Below are 22,917 nucleotides of genomic sequence, written 5' to 3'. Positions count from 1 at the left end.
GAAAAAACAAAAACAAAAACAAACTAAGCGAACAACTAGAACAAGAATAGAATCACAGAAATGGAGATCACATGGGAGATTATCAGCGGGGAGGGAGAGGGGAGAGAAGAGGGGGAAAGGTACAGGGAATAAGAAGCATAAATGGTAGGTACAAAATAGACAGGAGGAGGTTAAGAACAGTATAGGAAATGGAGAAGCCAAAGAACTTACATGTACGACAAATGGACATGAACTTGGCGGGGGGGGAAATACTGGTGGGAAGGTGGGCTGCAGGGTGGAGGAGAATAAAGGCAAGAAAAAAATGGGACAACTGTAATAGCATAATCAATAAAATATACTTTAAAAAAAGTTTTTAAGAGGATTAAGCAAATCATAAGCTTTCTTCTTAGGTTGTAGTAACCCAAAAGGAAAAAAAAAAATCTACTTGTCAGTCTGTTTTAACATGAAAAAAAAAACCCACTGTCATACTATCCCAACCAAAAACAAATGTTACAGATTAACAATGAAATGTAGTATTTTAGAGGGATTCAAGAGCATGCAACAGTTATCAATTGACATTCTATTCTTTATTGAGTGTCTATCCTAAAATAACCTGCAATGAGACTGTACTAAATTAATCTCTTAGATTATCTAATAAGATGCTAAAATGTTAGAACATTTCTTTTTTTACTAAATTTATTGTCCTTCAGATAATGAATCTTCCAGTTGTAATGAAAAATCAGACTGCCCTGACCAGCGTAGCTCAGTTGGTTGGACAGTGCCCCACAATATGAAGCTTCACCAGTTAGATTCCCTATCAGGGCAAGTGCCTGGGTTGCAGGTTTGGTCCCAGGTGAAAGCATCTGAGAAGGGACAATTGACATTTCTCTCACACATCAATGTTTTTCTTTCTCTCTTTCTCCCTCTCTTCCCCTCTCTCTAAAAATACATAAATAAAATTAATTTTTTTTGAATCAGATTTCTTTGGAGTGTTCCTCTCGGTAATTATTATGCATTTTCATCTTGTAAAAATGGTCTCAGCTAAGCATGCAGTACACATTTAATGTATGTTCACTGGAATACTAATAGGAAAATAGGGCATATTTATTTTAGGAAGTGTTTTGGTTAATACTAAAGCTTTATAAACATGATATATTTCTAATACTACTCTCATGTGTGCCAAAGAAAGCATGGATAACCAAGAATTAATCACTAATAGGTCATGTAAAATTACTTTCAATTACACTATATATAGTCCCTGAAAATTAATAGCACATGTGGTTAAAAGTTTATTTCAGATGTTTAACAAAATAGACAGATGATAGATGATTAGATAGATAGATAGATAGATAGATAGATAGATAGAGATAGACAGATAAATCAAATTTTAAATATAAACAGATTTAACCACAAACAATTCTTACTAGGTAGTACTTGGTCAGTTTTTGAGAGTATTAGAAAAGAGGACATTTTTATATCCAATTATACTGAGTATAGCAGCTCATCCTTCTTTTAGTAAAATGATTGACATTTCAGTAGTTTCTGCAAACTTGAAACATTATCAAACATGTTTGGTTTTCAAATAACAAGAAAAAAATCACCTGTTATCTCTGGCTTACAATTTACAAAGTCTTTACAAATAATGCTACTTAATCAGCACAACAATAGCATGGACAGAAAGTGTTTGAGATGATAATGGAAACACTAGACTCTGATTGTTCTATTAAAATTGGAGCAATTCATCACTTAGCATCATTAGACACTGATAACTTGGACTGTGTAAAGAAGACTTTCACAGTTTTCAGTGTTCTTCAATAAACACATAGCTCCACGTAATAAAAATGATATATCTATGTTAAAGTATAGATATTGGTTGCTAAAGGGAATTAGCAATTTGTTAATTAATTATATATATTTTTACTTTTTAAAGATTTATTGAGGTGACATGGGTTAATAAAATTATATAAATTTCAGATATACAATTAATTATATACTATATCATCTGTATACTGTGTTGTGCGTTCATCACCCCAAGTCAGGTCTTCTTCAATATTTATCATCCCTATGTCCTCTTCCACCTGCCCCCAACCCCCATTCCCTCTGGTAATCATCATATTGTTTTTTAAAACCATTAAAATATATTAAGATAACTGAATTATAGTGAATGGTTCATATGAATTTTTTTTACTTTCTATACTTCCTTATAGCACTGATAAAGGGCATACAGTCTGTAACACTGTCATTTAATAATTAAAATGACATTATTTTGTTTATTGGTTTCTTATTTCAAGAGGCTGTAATTTTGCCTTGTGATTAGTAACAAATCTCATTCAGCAGCACCTTCTAAACAGCATGGACAATTTTCCAGACAGATTCAATCTCTGCCTGAATCACACTAATCCTTTGATTGGGCTCAAGGAAAGGCTTAGATGCCTGTAGATTTCCTGATGCACCGACTATTCATAAGAACAATAACAAGGTACCAAGCAGTCAGAAACGTAGGCCTTACACCTGCTCTTTGCCCTTAGTCAGACAGGTGCTGGGATGAGCCTTGCTGATTCTTCATTAGGACTAGATCTAACTTATTGACAATCTGAGGACTACAGGGTTTTTGAGAGGTTTGTGCTTTAGGTGGTGGTTGAGAGACCCTTTTAATGGTTATATAAATCACGATTCTCTCTTTAAAGGAGACACAGTAGAAGTTAATTTACTCTTCAAGCAAATTACACACACACATACGTGTGTAAAATAGTTATAACACATAAAAATGGAAGGTGCTTGCATATTTTGTATTGGAAAAATAATGAAACCATTTTTCTGAGTGCCAATGTTGCTTGATGGTTTAGTAAACTTTAAAGATATACTAATACTTTAGTATAAAGTATTATTTAGATAAAGTAATACTTAATGGTCCCAAAGGAATTACTTAGATCTTATAAATAGATACCATGGTAGCCTTAAAGAATAAATCATTAGTTTGTATAGTATGTTTCTTTCTAATTAGGCAAACAAAGTTACTAGATTTCCACGTCTGAAATATTAGCTCTTCTTAAACATCAACATACCTATATTTCAAGGCTCATATTATGTAATAAAATTTGGTAGTCCATAACCAGATACTTAGAACACTAGCTTCTTGTAGGCAATTCTAAGGGTTTTAGTAGCTCTGTGCCTGAATGATATTCATGCAAGGGATGGAGGATATTATTTACTTTATAAAAGCTTCATTACTCATTCAGGCATTTCAACAAGAATGATTTAATACAGAGATAAGAAAATAGTCATAAGAATGACTATTATCTGATTACTAATTGCAATTCTGACATGTAGTGTTTTTACCACACCATTGAGTAATTCTCAGAAACCAGCTGGTGTTATGCGACTTAACTCAATTCTGGCACTTTCTGCCTGGAGATGGTATTAGATTCCACAGGTTAATGGTTCAGTCCTACAAGACTACCCACCCCCTTCAGAAGCCAATCATAAGCCAAGGTTGTCACCTGTGCCTCTAACTAACCAACTGGCTATATATTGGATGTTCTAACAACTCACTCCTTTGGTTCAATTAATTTGCTAGAGCTACATACAACTCAGAGAAACATTTTACTTATTAGATTACTAGTTTACTAGAAAAGGATGTAGCTTAGGAATAGTCAAATAGAAGAGATGCATAAAGCAAGATTTAGAGAAAAGCATGGAGCTTTCAGTCTCTGAGCTTAGCACTCTCCTAGTACCTCCATAGTCACCAGCTGGAAACTCTCCATACCCTAAACCCCATTCTTCTGGGGTTTCATGGAGAATTTGTTACATAGGCACAATTGATTGAATTATTGACTTTTGGTAATCTCCAACCCCTCTCCCCTCCCAGGAGTTCAGGAGTGAGACAAAGTTCCAACCTTCTTATCACACAATAGCTTATTTGCAGGAGCCCCCATATTGAGTTACCTTGGTGTTTTTCCTAAAGTCACTTCATTAACATCACAAAAGACACCTTTGTTGCTCTTATTACCTAAGCAATTCCAAGGGTTTTCAGAGCTCTGTGCCTGAAACTGAACAAAGACCAAATATATATTTCTTATTATAAATCATAATATCACAGAATGCAGAAGGCCTAGCCTATCAGTTTAGGGTGCTTGGAATTGGTCCAGGTTCATGCATAATCCCTTCTACACATTTTTCCAAGTAAATATTCATTATAGTTAACAAGTTCATTTTTAAATGCATTTAAATTCTCCTGAAAGGGTAAATGGAAGAATGATTTTCATTAATCACAGAGCGTACTGGTATTTCTTAGCCACCTTGTTAATTCTAAGGATATTTTTAAAAAATGGATTCAGTCTTATTCATATAGACATTGATTTTGTTTGTTAACCATAATTTTTAAAGAAGACAAAGTGTTCGGTGTATTTCTAGTAATGTAAAAAGTTCACATTTTTCCCAATATATGACAAGTGTATGTTAATATTTCTCTTCAATGTTTTATTTAAAAAATAACTTGAAAATGTAGTTATCAAGCTACTTTTATAGAGGAAAATGTGATTTTCATTGCTGGTTACATGGCATACTGGATAGCTTGAATAGCAACTCTAAATGAGAAAATTAAATTCCAGTTAAATATTATTTTAAAGATAATATTTTTAAAACAGTACAGTGAAAATAGTGACCTTAAACAGTATACAACTACTAAAGCAGGCTTGCATCTAGAGGGTTCTAGGTGATGCTGGAGGTTTTCAAATTGTAGTTTTAGTAACTGCATGGATATAAAGAAGAGAAAGTAAAGTTAAATGTCTTCTATGGACACAAAAGGGATGTTAGAGTGATTTGTCTGCAATGATTTGGTCGGGGTTGGGACCAGGTAAGAAAGGCACCTCTCGCTCCTGCTGTTAAAATTAAATTCATTGGGATAATGTTGATTAATAAAATTACATAGGTTTCAAGTGTACAATTCCATAATACATCATCTGTATACATATTGTATATTTATTACCCAAAGTTAAATATCCTTCTGTCATCGTATATTATTAGATCCTCTTTACCCTTTACTACCCCACCTGCCCCACTTTCTCTCTAGTAATCATCATACTGGTGTCTGTGTCTGAGTTTTTATTTGTCTTATTTGTTCATTTGTTGCTTTCAGTTTTATATCCCACATATGAGTAAAATCATATCGTTCTCATCTTTTTCGGAATGCTTGGCATTACGTTCTGTAGATCCATCTATGTTGTCCCAATTGGCAGTATTCCTTCTTTTCTTATGACTGATTAGTGTTCCATTGTGTGTATGTACTACATATTCTATATTCTATCATTGATCAGAGAACACTTAGGTTGTTTCCTTGTTTTGCCCACTGTGAATAATGCAGCAAGGAACATAAGGATGCATATATCTTTGCAATGAAATGTTTTCAAATGTGGGGGGGGGTAGTTATCTAGAGGAGGGGTTGCTGGGTCATATGGTAACTCTACTCTTCATTTTTCTGAGGAAACCCCATACTGTTTTCCATGCTGGCTATTGCAATTTACATTCCCACCAGCAGTGAATGAGGGTTCCTTTCCTTTTGCTCCACAACCTCTCCAACACTTGTTATTACTTCTTGATACCAGCCATTCTGACAGGTACAGAATGGTAGTTCAGATTTGCACTTCCCTAATAGCTAGTTAAGTTGAACATCTTTTCATACATCTTTTGGCCATTTGTATGTCTTGGGAGATGTGTCTATTCAGACGGCACCCCTCTCTTAAGGAGGCAATCAGTCTTCTAGTCCTTTGAGTTGTGTTCTTAAATTTTGCACCAGAGCTGTCAAGGTTGCCTTAACTAAATTCAGACCTTGATCTTGAGGCCAAGTGCAAGGAAAATTTCTCTTCAAAGAAAATGAACAGCTCATGGTCGAAGATTATAAAACATGAACTACAACAATTCGCCATAAGAGAGAACCAATAGAAACAATTAAGAGCAGGTCCGGACTCCTAAATACCACATATATTAACATTATCAAACATAGAAACAAATTAAAAATGTAGTAAATTTAAAGAAATTTTAAGAAGCCCAAAAGTGTGACCAGGGATAAAAAACACTATTAATAACAAATAAACAGATTGGAAGGAATTAAATAAAAATGTCAGACGTTTTTAAGTGATCATTTCAATTAGAACATGATGAATGCCTTAACCAATAAATGATATAGTGAATGAGAATAAATATGCAAAATTGTCTTCAGTGTGCAGCAGAGAGAGATAAGAAATGAAAAGTGTTTTTAATTAAATAAAGGTTAGGAAACATGAGGATAGATTAATAAATTCTACTGTGTGAATAATTGAAGTTCCAGAATTTGATCATAAAATCTCAAAGAGAATATTTAAAGGTAATTGACAAAGAAATTTTTAGAATTTTTTACAGCAAATTGAAAATTAGAAAACCCACAAACTTCAATCAGTATAAATAAAAATTAATGAACACTCTACATGTTAATAAAAATGTACAACATCAGACAAAAATAAACTATATTAAAAACACCTACATAAGAATGGACCATGGGAAACATCATTACTACACTAAATAGTAATTTGAAAATAGCAAAAACAGAACACTGAAACAGTGAAATACCTCCTTAAACATACTGAGTGAAAATAATGTCAGCCCAGGATTCTATACTCAATAAAAATCTCTTTCAATAATGAGAATAAATTAGAAGCCAATGTTAAGGTGCTTTGCATGAGACATGTAATTTGTCCAGCATGACTGTTTTAAATAACAAGTTGTGAAATTGCATGTGGCTAGTTAAAACTTTCGGGTGTACATGGGTAGGCAAAAGTAGGTTTACCAATTCTGAGTACATGAAATGGTTTATTCTTGTATTATTTATTTATTTTTGTATTCTTTTCCATAAGAACAACTGTAAGCCAACTTTTACCCTACCTTATATAACTGTTCAGTTTCCATTATGGAGACCATTGTGGTGCATGTTTCTGAAAGACTTTGTCTAGAATTCTCCTCCGGCAAGAGGGAAAACAGACCAGAGTCTACTTACACCCGGTCCTGAGCTACTGAGAATGAGGAAGAGACTGGAACAGAAGGACCATTTGCCTTTGTTATTAGGAAATAAATCAATCTTTGTTTTTTCTGGCCAAACTCAAGGAGTGTCATTATTACTAAATATATTGTTTCATTACAAATAAATAAATAAATAATGAGAGTGAATTAAATATATTTCACATAAGTAAAACAAAATGCTTTTTTAAAGGTAATAAGCTCTTGCTAAAGTAAATTATAAAACACACAAGTTCAGTAGAAGAAAATAGTTTTTGATGAATATTTTAAAAACTACCTGCAAATTCATTACTAACCAGAGCAAACTCTAACACCAAAATAAGATATCATTTCACATGTACTGAACTGACAAATATTTGGTATTGATTAAAATATAGGTCAAAGAAATTCTTATCTATACCTGTCAAGAGAGTGAGTTGGCCTAGCAACTGTGTGAATTTTATTTCCTAGAAAATTTGGTGATTCTATGAGCTAGAGAAATTTTTGCACGTTTTTGAGATTTGTACACATTCATATACATATGCATACATATATATGTGTGCATGTTCATAGCAGTATTGTTTACATAGCAAAATAATAAAAATATCCAGAGAACAATGGTTAAGTAGAGCCATGCAATAAAATATTATAGAACAATGACGGTAAATGAAATACAGCCATGTACATCCACATGTCTAAATCTCCACCCCTAATACTGAGGTAAAGGCAAGTCATAGGTGAATGGACACAATATAATTTCATTGTGCTAATGTCAAAAATAGACAAAAGTTAATACTATATTTTTTAAAACTAGTTATATGTTCTCCCATTTTCTGAGTGGAAACAATTGGCTAAAACTGAGTAGCAACCTCACCTTTTACCTGCTTTTACAGTTTACTAGATGCCCCAACACACTCTCCTGCCTCTGGGAGTCTTCATCTGCGTCTGCCAAGATGAGTTACCTGTCTGTTTGCAAGAACTACCTGAGTTTAAAGCCTGGTCATTTGGAGGAATGAGCAAAGGCAAGCTGGGTTCACTCTGAGAGAGAGGTCTTTTACAATAAGTAAGGAACACTAATATGCAGGTGCCCCAATGGAAAAAAATATTAATGGAGTTCAGAATATAAAATAAGACAAAGAATTTTTAAAAGTTAATGTTTCCTTAGATTTCTAAATGTGATTGAAAAAACACTATTTTCCTTACCCTCTGCATAATCCTACTTCATCTTAAACAGTGGCATCACAGATAACATTCTAAATATTTTTTTAGTTTTTCTAATTTATTTTCCCAACAGCTATTAATGTTAATTACTATTAATAGCATAGAATTTGGTTTTCTACAAATTTTTATGACAAATGTGGATAGCTCACTATCATATCAAGTTACTAGGCATGTGTGTACTTGCTTATAATCCAATATGTTTCTCTATTTTCTTCAAACTCTGCTTGTTCTTTGCCCATTTTATTTTCATCTCAGCAAATAAAATTCCTGTTTTATTAGTTTCTCAGGCTAAAATTCTTTATCCTATCCCTGTGCCCTTCTTTCTCTTACACCCCACACCAAATCTGTCAAATCTGTTTTGATCTGAACCTAACTTCTGTAAACCTTCACTACTTCCAACTTATTCCAAACCATCAGCATCTCCAATCTGTCCAAGCAGAATAGAGTAATGGCCTACTTTTTCTCCCATCATTCATTCAGTCTTACCCCAGTAAAGGCCGTTTTACAAGCAGTAGTTATATTGTATCACTTCTCAGCTCCAAATTGTCTAATGGCTTCTTGTCACACAGATAATAAAATCCAATGTACTTTCCATGTGCTATAAAGCTTCCACTGCCCTGACACTTGGCTTATTTGCTTGCGACGTCCTCCCACAAAGCACAAGATCACCAGATGAATTCTAGATCACGGCACAGAAAGGGGATTGAATGTTCAGTCCCTGGTCTAGACGTGCAAGAGGCAAGGGATCAATGTTGCCCTCTCACCTCAATGCTTCTCTCCCCCTCTTTCTCTCTAAAAACAAATACATACACTATTTTTTTAAAAAGCCCCCGTCCTGCCTCCCTTCCAGTTTTCACTCTCAAACCTCATCTCCTATAGCTCTTCCCTCCCTTCACTCAATGGGTTGTCAAAAACACTGGTCTGATTTCCTCTCAACAATAACAAACAAAGCTGTCCAGTCTCATGGCCTTTGTCCATTTGACTCTGCTGGCTTCCTTCAGCTCTCTGCTCAGAGGTCAGAGAAGCTGTTACTCACCATCCTTTATCAGTAGCACCTCACCCATGTTGTTACCCTAAATCCCTGACCTGTTATATGCTTCTTCATAGTGATAACCATCAACTAATGTAGTCCATTTATTTACTTGTTTTATCTTTATTGTCATCACCCTCCACTGCAATGTAAACTTCATGTAGATGAAGTTTTGCTTTCTTTGTTTTTAAACATTGACTCCCCTAAACTGTGTCTGCCATGTATTTGGGAAGCAATAAATTATTTATCAAGAGAATAAATTAACTTATAATGGAGCCATAGGGAAACAATTGTTTAAATTTCACAAATACAAACCAGTATAAAAACTATATTATGCATTTCTATATACTATTTTTGACATTAATTCAATAGATACTAAACTGAAAAAAGTTCACATCTGGATTTAAGCTAATTAAATTTAAATGAGACTAATATCTTGATTTTTAAAGAAATGATGCATGAAACAATTAATATTAGAAGCTTTCACTCATGGGTCTATGGGTTTAAAACAAGATGAAAGGCTGACCAGAATGTTAACTTTTTTAATCTTCTATTGGAGCTTGCTTGCCATTCTATTTAGATCAAGTAGAGAGTCAAGTTAGTATTAGTGGATTCACATGAATTTAAGCACGAATTGGCCAGCTTTCTATATGATAAAATAGACTGTACCTGGCGGAAGGGTTTTGACTTTTATGTAAAGGAAACATGGATGGGGAGTGGGCGGGAGAGGCTACCCAGTTCCCTTGAGCCTTCGGGAGCACAGGTGTGTTCATGTACCAGGAATACAGCCTCCTATTCAGCCACCGGGGTCAGATCCCTGGGCCAAGCAGGCCACCCGGTTCTTTGCTCTTGAGAATTTTAAACTCAGCTAAGGTATTCCAGTTTGTTCTGACAGGCTTCTTAAAGAAGTAGTAAATTGAAAACAGTGAAGGGATTATCTTCTGTTTGTCATGGGAAATGAGAAGCAGAGAAATTTTTTTTTAACAGAAAGAAAGGGAAATAAAGCATATGAAAAATAAAAAGAAATATATCCCCTATCCCTCTGATGATATTTTCCCATTTCTGCTAAGAATCTGGGCTGCATTTCCATACTTATATTCTAGGAGACACACATGTAGCCTTATAATTTTTAAAGGTTGCATGTGTTAAATTTGATTCACTGGTTTGCCTTGCTTAAACTATTGCAACTGGATTGAAAATTTTGATTAGTATTTGTGAATCCAAATGAACACTAATCCCCATTTAGCAGATCTTTTAACCAACCATGCCTTAATTACTAAATTAAAATAATCTGATTGCTATCTTGCTATATGTTCTGCTGTATAGAAAACTGAAGGAATAAAATATATTCTCTGTCTTCTGAAAAAAAATTACCAGGAGATCTTCTACCCACCCACATGGAAGGTTGACTAGCGGAGAAAGGCCCTTTTTGAGTTCCATGAGAAGTACAAATTATGTAAGTGCAAAAAATAAAAATAAAAATTCTGTTTATATAAAAGTGTTGTTTATGTTCATAGTTAATCTTTTTTTTTGTTTTTTTAAACTGTGCCACAAGACAGAAAATTCAAATAAGTTACGAAGTTCAAATTCTCTGGAAGTACATTTAGGGTTTTTGGTTGAAGGGTACCTACATGTTAACATAATTTGCTCTGGCTGATAAGCAAGTCATCAGTCTTTAGTCTGAAAAAAATGGGGTAAAAGCTGCTGTGCAATGGAGCAGTTACCATTTCCAGAGAACCCCAGTGTGCGGCAGTGTTGCGTGGGACTTTTCAAAAATGCTTTAAATTCCAAAATGCTTTATTTCTTATTTTTTTTCTTTCAGTGCTTGCCCAGTGTTAGTGTAAAAAATTTAAATTTGTCTCTAATTACTTAATCTGTGATATTTAAGGAAAATTATACTGCTTTCTTAGATCGCACAGCCAGAAATTAGTCATATAAAACAATCACCTTTTCTTAACTTTATTCAACTATCTTCAGAAATATCAACTGTCTTACCTATCATATACACTGAATTTTATTTACGTAAACCCCAGAAGTGAAAGATCACCAACTTTATAGCATGTCTACTCCATAAAATTTACATATTACATAGATAAAGCAATTTGATATATATAATATTCTTCAGGTTACACCTCAGTCGGCTGTGCATTTAAAAAACATGTAAAACAACTGATAGTCACAACATATAACAGCATAATACATAAACAGGCACTTATGCTGAAGAAATATGTATTTCTTATTTCTTCAGATCAGTAATCTGTATTTCTGAACTGGCTCAGTTGACTGATCTAACATGCAGCGTCTGTGTCACGGGACTGTGGCCTCATTTGCAAGCACTGCTTCTTCAAACAGCTCCATGTTTAGGTCATCCCTGTTGAGTCTAGAATAATACAGTATTATTGTGTGGAAAAGAGGACTTGAATTATGCAAGAGAAACACAGGGCTTGAGAGTCATTGAACAAGTACCATTACTCCATAGGGATCCTGAAATTGTGGGGCTATCCAGCACTTGCACATTATATTTTAAAATGAGGTAGTGAAGTAAAGGCTAGAATTTTTTAATCAATAATAAGCAAAAAATTCTGCAAAAGTTATAATCATTAAGTTGTTTTGGCAAAGAACCAGGATATCTTCTAAACAATGTATCATCTGATGAGAAGAATATCCATTATGGAAGCCAACATGCTGCTGCACCTGTGGACCCAGATTGTATCACAGCTGACCAGATGCTGGGAATTTTAAATATATGCATTTTCCCTGAGCAACACTTCCATATTCTCCCTGAGCGACACTTCCATGCCTGCTTTCTCTCCCCTTGACTCTGTATATTTGAGGAAGCCCTGGAATCAAGGGATTATGAATCTCACAAACCCCTAGGCCGTCCATAGGCAGCAGAGTCTCCCCAGATCTCAAGCAGACTTTGGAGTCTCTGGGTCCAAGGGGGTGGTGGGGAACTGCTTTTGCTGTATATGTGGCCAACACACACAATGAACCTTAGGAACTCTGTGATTCACCAGTAGCTGAGCTATATTAGGAACAAGAAGATCAAACAGTTTTTGGTGAGGTTGCCAAAATTTAAAGAACCGTAATCCTTCAAACAGAGAAATAATGTCGACTGCTTAGACTTCATCGTGATCTTGTTATCTATCTGCCAAGTGTTGGGACCAGCTGTCCCGGGCAAGGCAGGAGGCTGGGTGTGCAAGGTGCTGTCCTCTTCAGGGACACCAGTCCTCCCTGAGCCACAGGTAGCCCCTGCAGCCATGATGGCAGGGAGCCACCGTGCTGGGATGACAGCTGCAACAACATGAAGTGTCATTGTACTCAGGGTTGAACAGGGCTTCCTTGTTCCCTAGGACACCAGATGGCACAGCCCACCCAGGGACATGCAGGATGCTGGGCTTGCACATGTGATGACCTTATGAGAGAAACTAGGAAAAGAGAGAAGACTGAGAGTGCTGGGGAGAACCAGGTAAGCATGTTCGTGGTGGAAGAAGAAAAAAGGCGGGTTTCCCCATTTGTGGAGATGAGATTTTAACTCAAGTTTTTTCTACCTTCACTTTTGGCGTTCTTTAAAATTCTACTGCAGGATTTATTTGTTTATTAATATGAGTTTGGAAGCAATTAAAATATGTATTAGCACAACAAGAGTGAACAGCACCAACAAACACACACACAGACAAACAAGGGTTGTGTGTGTGTGTGTATATATATATATCTTCTTTAACAAAATCAGAAAATTATCAAGTAATGTAGAAAATATAAATTTTAAGCCCTGGCTGGTGTGGCTCAGTGGATTGAGTGCTGGCCTGCGAACCAAAGTGTCACTGGGTCCATTCCCAGTCAGGGCACATGCCTGGGTTGCAGGCCAGGTCCCCAGTAGGGGGTGCATGAGAGGCAACCATACGTTGATGTTTCTCTCCCTCTTTTTCTCTCTCCCTTCCCCTTGCTATCAAAATAAATAAATAAAACCACAAAAAAAATTTTTTGAAGAGAAAATTATACATCTGTGCCACAAAATTCTAGCACAGAGAAAGATTATTCGGTTAAATACATAGTTTCTTTTTCTCTATCTTTCAAAAAATTAGGGTCCTCATTCTGTCCTAGAGCATTTTATAGATTTTTTAAAAAGGGGATTACCCCCCAAAACACATTGTTTTCCAGCACTTGGGCCCTCAAGAGTTTAAAAGCCTGTCTGAGAGTTAATCCACCACTCTACCAGATGGTTCCATGATTAACTTGGTCTTTGAATTCCCCTTTAAACCTATTAGTGAATAAAAGGACAATGTAAACAATCATCATTTATGAAAGTTCAGTGAGAAAGCAGTTACCCAACCATTCTCTCCACCACGGCACACGTGTGAAATGCCAGTCCTAAAACAGTCCGCCTACACTTTCCATGAAGCAATGCTTGATACCAGATTAAAGATAGGAAATGGAATAATAAAAAAGTTGTATTTGTAAGTGTCTGGAGAGTAAAAGGCCCAATAACACAACTTTTTCCTTTGTAATAGCACTCATATTTTAGGTATTTGATGAATGTATATTGGGAATATTGAGTCTTACCTCCCTGTTATACCTTCCATTAATCTCACAGTAAACATTTTTATAAATAGGTAAAGCTCTGGAGCAATGTATCAGTAGCAATGAAAATTTTAACAAACAACTTTCAGTGAAGGGAGATTTTTGAAAAGTCCTTTTTGGTTTCTTTCTGGCTAAACTTGAATTTAGAGTATTTTGAAGAAGAAGAGGACAAAAATCACATTTTGAACTGCTCTATTAAGGAATAAGCTTGACTTGGAATGTGATCTTCTGTCGTAATATGTTATAAAAGCACACACACGTATGGTTTCACGATCATAGCATTCAGAGCCATAAATGTTAGCTTTTTAATTATATTTTATCGATTATGTTATTACAGTTTGCTGACTTTTCACTCTTTGCCCCCCTCCTCCCCCCGCCCCCCCCCCCCGCTCCGTCAGGCAGTCCCCCCACCATTGTCCACGTCCATGGGGCCCGCATAGAACTTCTCTGGCTGCTCCATTTCCTACGCCGCACTTTGTATCCCCGTGGCTATTCTGGAACTGCCTATCTGTACATCTTGATCCCCTCACCTCTTTACCCACCCCCTCCACACCAAATCCCCTTTCATTGTAACCACTTGTTTTCAGTCACCTATAACATTTGGAAAAATTTGTCCTTGGGATGAAAATTCTCACAATTTAACAAAGAAAAGAAGGTGTGATAAATTTATGTGTCAAAATGAGAGTGAAGGAGCGGAAGAAGAGAAGGGCTGAATACTACTTTGTTAATAGTATTATCCTCATTCAGTGTGAACGCTTACCCCCTAAGGCTGTATCTGAAAACCTGCAGAGTATGCTTTAGCCTTTCAGTGACAGCATAAAGCCCATCATTTGAATAATTCATGGACCCAGTCTGCTATTAAGAAGATAGGTGTAATTTTCTCCTGAATGACATGAATTGTTTGTTGTTTAAGCAGTATAAAGGTATCAGATAATTTTTTAACTTCCACCTCATTTTCTCAATAGCTCTCTAAATGGCAAAAGTAAAATAATTATAAGCCTGAATAAAAAAATGTTCTGAACTTTTATAGCAATACATTTTGTCATTTGCCATATAACTTTTAATTTCAATATTCTGTCCTTCGGACTTAAAAAATTTCAAAGGATGGTTATTAGAATGTAGCATACATTTTAAGGATCAGCATATTACAGGAATGAAAAAATGGCTTTAAGAGTCATTGGAAAAGATTAAAATGCAAGCATGTAAAATGTAAAATTCTGAAAAGGGATGCACACAGAGTTTCCTTTGAGTTTATAAATTCTTTCCTACAATTTTTTTGAATAATATTTCAATCTTCCTAGAATATCTCTGAGTGAAAAAATAAGGAAATATATTTCAACTGTATGAAAAAGATATGTTACAATCATCATAGTTGATACAACTTCAATCAAACTTCACCGATTTCAGGTAGAATTAGAAATACGATTAAAATTGCTCATATATCCTTATAATATGATAACCCACCCCAGGAAGAAGGGAGGATTTAGCAAATACCAATCTGTAGAATTTTTGTATAAATTAATCATTTTAAGAACAATGTTCATTCCTCCAACTACATTTTTGAAATATTTGTTCTTTTCACACCAGTTTGAAAAGGTGGACACAGAGGTTTCCTCTGATTTTTATACTTTTCAATTGACATTAGAATACTTAAGACTAATATCTTAGTCCACTTAGGTTGTTATAACTAAATACTACACTCTAGGTGGCTTATAAACAACAGCAAAAAGATGCCTCACAGTTCTGGAGGGAGGCTGAAAGTCCAAAATCATGGTGCCAGCATAGCCTGGTTCTTGTGAAAGCTCTCTCTCAGGTTGCAGATTGCAAAATTCTTGCTGTGTCCTTACATAACAGGTCATAAGGGCTCAACCCTCATGAGCTAATCACCCTCTCAAGGCTTCACCTCCTAATACCATCACGTTGGCATCAGGCTTTTAACACATAAATACTGGGATACAAAAATATTCAACCTATAGCAACTAATGTGCATTTCAATTACATTTAATATTTCTGGTAATTTCATACATAAAATACTCTGTCATATTCAATAAATTTTTTGTTTCATACCTATTGTGTATCAAGAAAGTTCACATATATAATTTTATTTAAATCTGGGGAGCTTTAAACATCTTGGTAGAAAACACAACACAACCATCTCCAAATCTTTCCCTTTCAAATGTCAACTCACCTAATCTCCACTCAACTCCCATTATCTGCTCTCATGATGATTTTCTGAATATCATCATCATCTAGAAATCTTCTTTCTCTGAAATACTAAATGTTACATATTCCATTCTTTCACCAGAATTTTTTACCTTTAAATAGTTATTATCACTGCACCTAAAGAAGATCTTCAGTCCTTCAATTCTCTTCTTTTCTCTCAATCTATCAATATTTCTCATTTGGCTTTCATCCATCTTCAGACTAGAACCTGCAGTGCATTCACATAACCACTTTCCTGCCATATCTTTAACTTCTTCCCCCTGACTCCGCATCAAACTCTTCCTGCAAGTTACAGTCTAGAGCAGCGACTTTCAACTTTTTACATCTCACAACACACAAAAACTAATTACTAAAACTTTGTTACACACCAAAGAGTATATTTTTTACTGATCTGATGAAAACAATAGGTATAATTTTGATTGATTTGCAAAATATACTACTACTACTAATTGCCAATGCGTTTTGTACCAAAATGACTTAAAAAAAAATCAGGTGCCTGTACCTATACACGAGGCTTTCTGGCACCAAGATGAACCTTATTATGTGACATGAACTATGAGATTCAACTCTATTATATAACGTGTATATTTATGGTTCAATACAGGGCTTTCACACCAGAAAGCTATTGCTATGTTGGCTGTTGTCATTTTTTTATTTGACTGTCTAAGGGAAAAGAGGTCAGTGTCCCTGATTAAATAATCAGGTATTGCATGTTTTTTAAAATCTTTGTGGCACAACTGATTGAAAAATTGCTTCTAGGGTGATTCTTAGGGTGGGTCAAATGGTTACCCCCTTGGTCTCCTCTAGGCCTTGCTTTATCACCTTCTCACTCATGTAATTTTAATTGCACCTTTCAGTTAGTATTAGCTCCCTATCTTTCAGTGTATAAATATATAAGCAATTCTATTATCACTATTAATTTCTGATTTTTTTAATCAAATTCTTCATCTGGGTACCCTGGCATTTACTTTTTCAACACATATTTCTTGTACTCATGAATGTCTGGTCATTCCAGTGACACTCCTTATGATAAAATCAGCAATGACAAGCCAAAATCAGTGAACGTTTCTCACTTCTTTTTTTTTTTATTTTTTTTTTTTTTTTTTTTTTTAGTTAACTTACTTAAACTTTACTGTTTCTTATTTAAAGTTGGTTCCTCCATTTAAGTTTTGGAAGCAGCCATTTCTGACCTCCTATTTTCTTCTATGATTACTACTTCAAAGTTTATTTGCCCTTAGAATTCTCTTCTTATTTCTGTACATTCAAAGTAGGTGTCTCCTACAATTCTGTGCTTGACTCACTTGACTACACCACATTTTTACTGAAAGCGATCTCCTCAGATTGAATGGTTTTTCATTTCCACTAATATTCTATGACAATCATACGTGCATCTTAAACTTACATCTAAGCTCCAGGTTGATAATTCCTTTTGCTTTTTCACTTTAAGCTCCAAGTGGAAAAACTTACGAAGATAAAACTGAACTCTATCCCCTTCTTATAACTGCTATCATTACATCAATATATGCTCTTCTTTCCAAATCCTTTACTTATCCGGGATGATGGCACTAGAAACTTTCCAGTGAAAAGTATTCTTTAATACTTCATTTGTATTTCCAACTGTAGAATAATTATTAAACATGTCATCTTTTCATATCTATTAAATTTCCTATTTATTTGATAATTAACCTCTTCTTTATGTCAGCTCTTGTGTCTCTCACCTTAACTATTAAAATGACTTCATATCTTATCTCTGTCTTTGAATGCTTTCCCTCAATTCATTATCCACATGACCAAGAGAGTTCAAATTTCTTCTTATTTCATTAAAATAAATGTCACTTTAATTAGGAAAGTGATCAAGGGTATAGTAAAAAAAATAACCTCAAACAATGAAAAGGAACATAGAATGAAAAGTTTAAATATCCCTCCTGCTTCCTCCAGCCCCACACTTTAGGTAGAATTTTTGATAATTTTTAAATAATTTTAATTTTATTCTTCTTCTGATTATCATCATAAATGTAAACAAAAATTTTATGTATCTGTGCATTGAGTTATGCATTTTTAAGATGCATATATTCTGTATTTTTATAAATGAAAAGCTTACCATAAGTACACTACTTACCAATTTCTTTTCCCACATTCATCTCCTGCTTCTCATATTATATTATCTTTAATTATTCTAAATGATGTCTCTAAACATGTCAATAATATGCATTGCTTTAACTTGTTGATTCATTAATTCACTTTTAGCGACGTTAACTTGTGAGCCGCAGCTTAAATTCCCTGATGTGTATGAGTCATAAGAAAACTGGCACGGCTGCATTTCTGTCTTCTTCAGTTTTTCCTTTGTATTTTTCAGCATCTTTTTTAACATTCTCAGAGCTCTTCATGTTTAATTTCTTTTCTATGACTATCATCCATTATTTTATGCTCTTTCTCTTGGTTCTTTCTAAAATAATAGATAGTAAACAGCATGTAATGCATTATCATATACACTACCTCAAGTAGTATTATGACACAAAGTGAAGTAAATGTAATATCATGACCCTAAAGTTGTGCTACTTGAAAAGAATGTGTAATCAGTTTCCAATGTATTCTTTTAAAATCCTCCCCACTCACTGTTCAAAATCATGTCATCTTTATGTTGCATAATGTTGGAATCAAGTACAGGTTTGCATTAATCTCTAGTTTAAATTGTCTTTCTTCTTCTTACTAAAATCTTCCAGGTTAATAATTATACTGTTTGCATAACCAAACATATTTTATTCTTGAAGACATTTTTCATGGACTCTTCTCACTTCCTGTTATAATTGAGATCAAATGTATTCTATGTGTGTAGTACGGTTGACTCACTAGTATTTCTTTTCATTGTACTTGAGAGATATTTCTAGTGTTTTCTGAATTTAGAGTCTTCAATTTTTTTTTCTGCTGTTGGTGTTTTGGCATAATTATTTCTCAAGAGCATTCTCTAAAATGAGGAATTGCAAAACATGAAACTTTGGATGCTTTCTTACATAAAATTATTTGATGTCATACTTGATTAATAACTTTGGGTCTTAGACTAGGATTCCCAGAAAATAGAGCCTAAGGCAAGACTTAAGTGCAATTGCAATCCCAGGAAGTAAGAATTAGGCAAGGAAGAATGGAAAGTAGATCCATATGTATCATAACTATCAGCAAAATCTTTGCATGTGCATAAAACTGTGGCTCAAAACAGATTGTTGGAGGAAAAAAGAGGGACAATATTATCTATCTTTAGGGTCTTCCTCCTGGATCTTTTCTCCCATTGGTCAAACTTTGTCTTGAGGAAAGATACCTCACCTGCACTTATTGGTTCCATCACTTAGTTCTTTAGGGAGCTGCTGAAGAAAACACATCTTTTTTCTTTATTCAGATATTGAAGTAATGGGTAGGCTGACACTTTGGCATGTTGTCGGACCTGTTTCAGACTTAAATTACTATGGGTGCCCATGTAATCTGCCACAGCTTGGCTGGTTACAAATGGTCCAGAGGGTTCTAAGGAGGTCCACACCATGTACCTGACACAGCTGGGAATAGAAATCTAGGTGGGGACTTCCCTTTTACAACTTTAGTATTTGGTTTTATTGCCATCTTACAATCACAAGCATCAGTGAAAAGCTTTGTGCCAACCTCATTTTGATATTCTGGAAGCTTTTTGAATTTCTGGATTGTAGTTGGAGTTCTCGAATGTGAGGATGTATCTAGGCATGCATTCTTTTGGCTCACTGCCTCAGCATATTGATTGTTATCAACCTTTATATTTATGAATTTTATTTGTGGATGGAGTATGTAAGATGGAGTACGTAAGTCTTACTCTCTAAGGCAATACTTAATCTTTCTTTACTTGTTTCATGGTAAAGCCTCAAGAGATGTCTTGAATTTAGACCAAATACCTCATCAAGGGCTTCCTCAAGGCTGTTATTTAACTTTGTTTTAAAATCATTTTTTTCTAATCTTTTGTTAGGAACAAGGAAAGCAGCAGGTCCAGCTTTTCTGTGAACAGCTAGTTCATTAAACTGACAACGCCCCCTCCCCACTGCCACCCTTGTTTCTCTATAAATATGATCACATCTGTTCTCTGCCCATCAGATATTAAATTTCTATTCTGCTATTATCTTCTTTTCTTGTTTTAGTGTTGTTATGATTTCATTACTTTTTGTTTATACTTGCAGTATCACTTAGCGAGATTTTAGAAGGAAAGGAAGTCAATTTATTTGCTCAGTGTGCTATATTGAATTGGAAATAGTTAGATATCTTTTAAAAATTTACAAAACTGATTAGATTATTATTTCCCTAAAATTGGAGGCCACACATATGGGTAATCTACACCTTATTTACTTTTCTAACCTCATTTCCTCCTCTTCCTTTCACAACTAACTGACTAGTTTCCCTATCACATATGCCTTTGTAGAGCTAGAGAGATGATCTCATTCAACCAGTTAGTATTTTGGCACTCAGAATGCTGGGGACTCCAGGAAAAACAATTTAAACCAAAAGATTTGTGTAACCCCCTATCTATTGGTAACTCTGGATGAAAAGAGCTAAGAGCAGGTCACAGTGGGAACAAGTAAATTGTGCATTGATCAAGATTCCTCCAATATAGTTATGCAAGAATTTTGCATTTTAGGAAAATCACCTTAACAAGAATTGCAAATATTTTGTAAACTATAGGTCTATTTAACTTCAGAGCAAAAGTGTCCATGAAGACACCCATTTACTTACTCACTGTACATATTAAGAATTTAGCCCAAGGCACTTTTTCAAGTCACATACTTTAAAAGAACTAATAATATACTCATTGAAAATATTGAGATATGTGTTAGTATTTGTTACTTGTTTTTACAGAGCCCAATTATCCTCAGGCTAGCCAAAGCAATTCTGAAATGTCACACATTGTTCTTCTTGGAAGCATTTGGGAGAGGTTTTAATCAGTATTTTAAATATTTCTTTTTGCCTAAAAATTGGCTCAGAATAACTAAAACATGGTTTGTTGAATTGAAACATGGTTCATTGAAAAGATAAACAAAATTGGCAAATATTTGGCTATAACCACAAAGAAAAATAGGGTTCGAATAAATAAAATCATTAATATGAGGCAACATTTCAACTGATAAATCAGAAATAAAAAAGATCTACTATACAAACCTAGTATGACTAGATGAACAATTATATATCAACAAATTGGACAAACTAGGAGAAAGGATAAATTCTTAGAAATGTACAATCTTACAAGACTGAATCATGAAGACATAGAAAATCTGAATAGAGTGATCATTAGTAAAGAAACTGAATCATTAATCAATAACCTCCCAAAAAACAAAGTCCACAACCAGATAGCTTCATTGGTGAACTCTACCAAACACTCAAAGGAAATTTAATACCAATTCTTCTCAAACTTTTTCAAAACATGGGAAAGGAGGGAACGTCTCCAAAATCATTTTACAAGGTCAAAACCAGAAAAGAACACCACAAAAAAATTATAGGCTGATGTACCTGATGAACATAGATGCAAAAATTATCAACAAAACATTAACAAACTGAATTCAACAATGTATTAAAATAATCGTGCACCATGATCAAGTGGGATTTATTTCAGGGATGTAGAATGATTCAATATGTATCAATCAACATATACCACATTAAGAAAATAAAGAGTGAAAATTATATGATCATCTCTGTAAACACATGCAAAGCATTTGACAAAATTGAACATCCATTTATGATAAAAACTCTCAACAAAGTGAGTAGTGAGGAAACATACCTCAACATAATAAAGACCATTTATGACAAGCCCACAGCTAACATCATACTCAGCAGTGAAAAGCTGAAAGCTTTTCCTCCAAAATCAGGAACAAAATGAGAATATCCACCCTCACCAATTTTATTCAATAATATTGAAATCCTGAGCTACAGTAATTAGACAGAAAACAGTAATAAGATGTACTCAAATTGGAAAAGAAATAGTAAAATTGTCACTATTTGTGGACAATATGATTTTAAATCTAAAAAGCTTTAAAGACTCAAAAAAATAACTGCTGGAGCTAATAAACAAATTCAGTAATATTGCAAGTTACAAAATCAATAAACAAAAATCAGTTGTGCTTCTACCTACTAACAAAAGACTATCAGACAGGAAATTTTTTAAAAAAACAACCCATTTGCAATTGCATCAAAAAATATAAAATATCTAGAAATAAATTTAACCAATGATAGGAAAGACCTGTAGACTGAAATCTAGAAGACATTGGTGAAAAAAATTGAAGACACAAATAAATGAAAATATATTTTATGCTCATAATGGAAAGAATTAATATTGTTAAAATGTTTATATTACTCAAAGTAAACTGCACATTCAATGTAAGCCCTCTCAAAATTCCAATAGTATTTTTCACAGAAATAAAACAAACAATAATAAAATTTGAATGAAATTCAAGAGACCCTCAATCTTGAGAGAAACAAAGCTGAAGTACTGTACTCCCCGATTTCAAACTATATTTTAAAGCTATAGTATTTTAAACAATATGGTATTGACAAAAAGAAAAATAGATCAGTGGAACAGAATATAAAGCCAGAAATAAACCTACACATTTATGGTCAATTAATTTACAACAATGGCGACAAGAATATACGATAGAGAAATGACAATTTCTTCAATAAATATTTTGGGAAAACTGAACAGCCATACAAAAGAACAAAGCTAGACTAATATCTTATGCTAGTCACAAAAATTAAATCAAAATTAATTAAAGACTTGAATATAAGTCCTAAAACCATAATATTCCAAGAAGAAAACATAGGTGGTAAGCTCTTTGACACGGGACTTGGCAATCATCTTTTGG

This window comes from Pteronotus mesoamericanus, unplaced genomic scaffold (assembly GCF_021234165.1).
Source record: "Pteronotus mesoamericanus isolate MK-2021 breed Mesoamerican mustached bat unplaced genomic scaffold, CSHL_Meso_final contig_20, whole genome shotgun sequence".
In the NCBI taxonomy this organism is placed as follows: domain Eukaryota; kingdom Metazoa; phylum Chordata; class Mammalia; order Chiroptera; family Mormoopidae; genus Pteronotus; species Pteronotus mesoamericanus.
The sequence above is the reverse complement of the archived record's forward strand: the minus strand, read 5'-3'. Positions refer to the sequence as shown.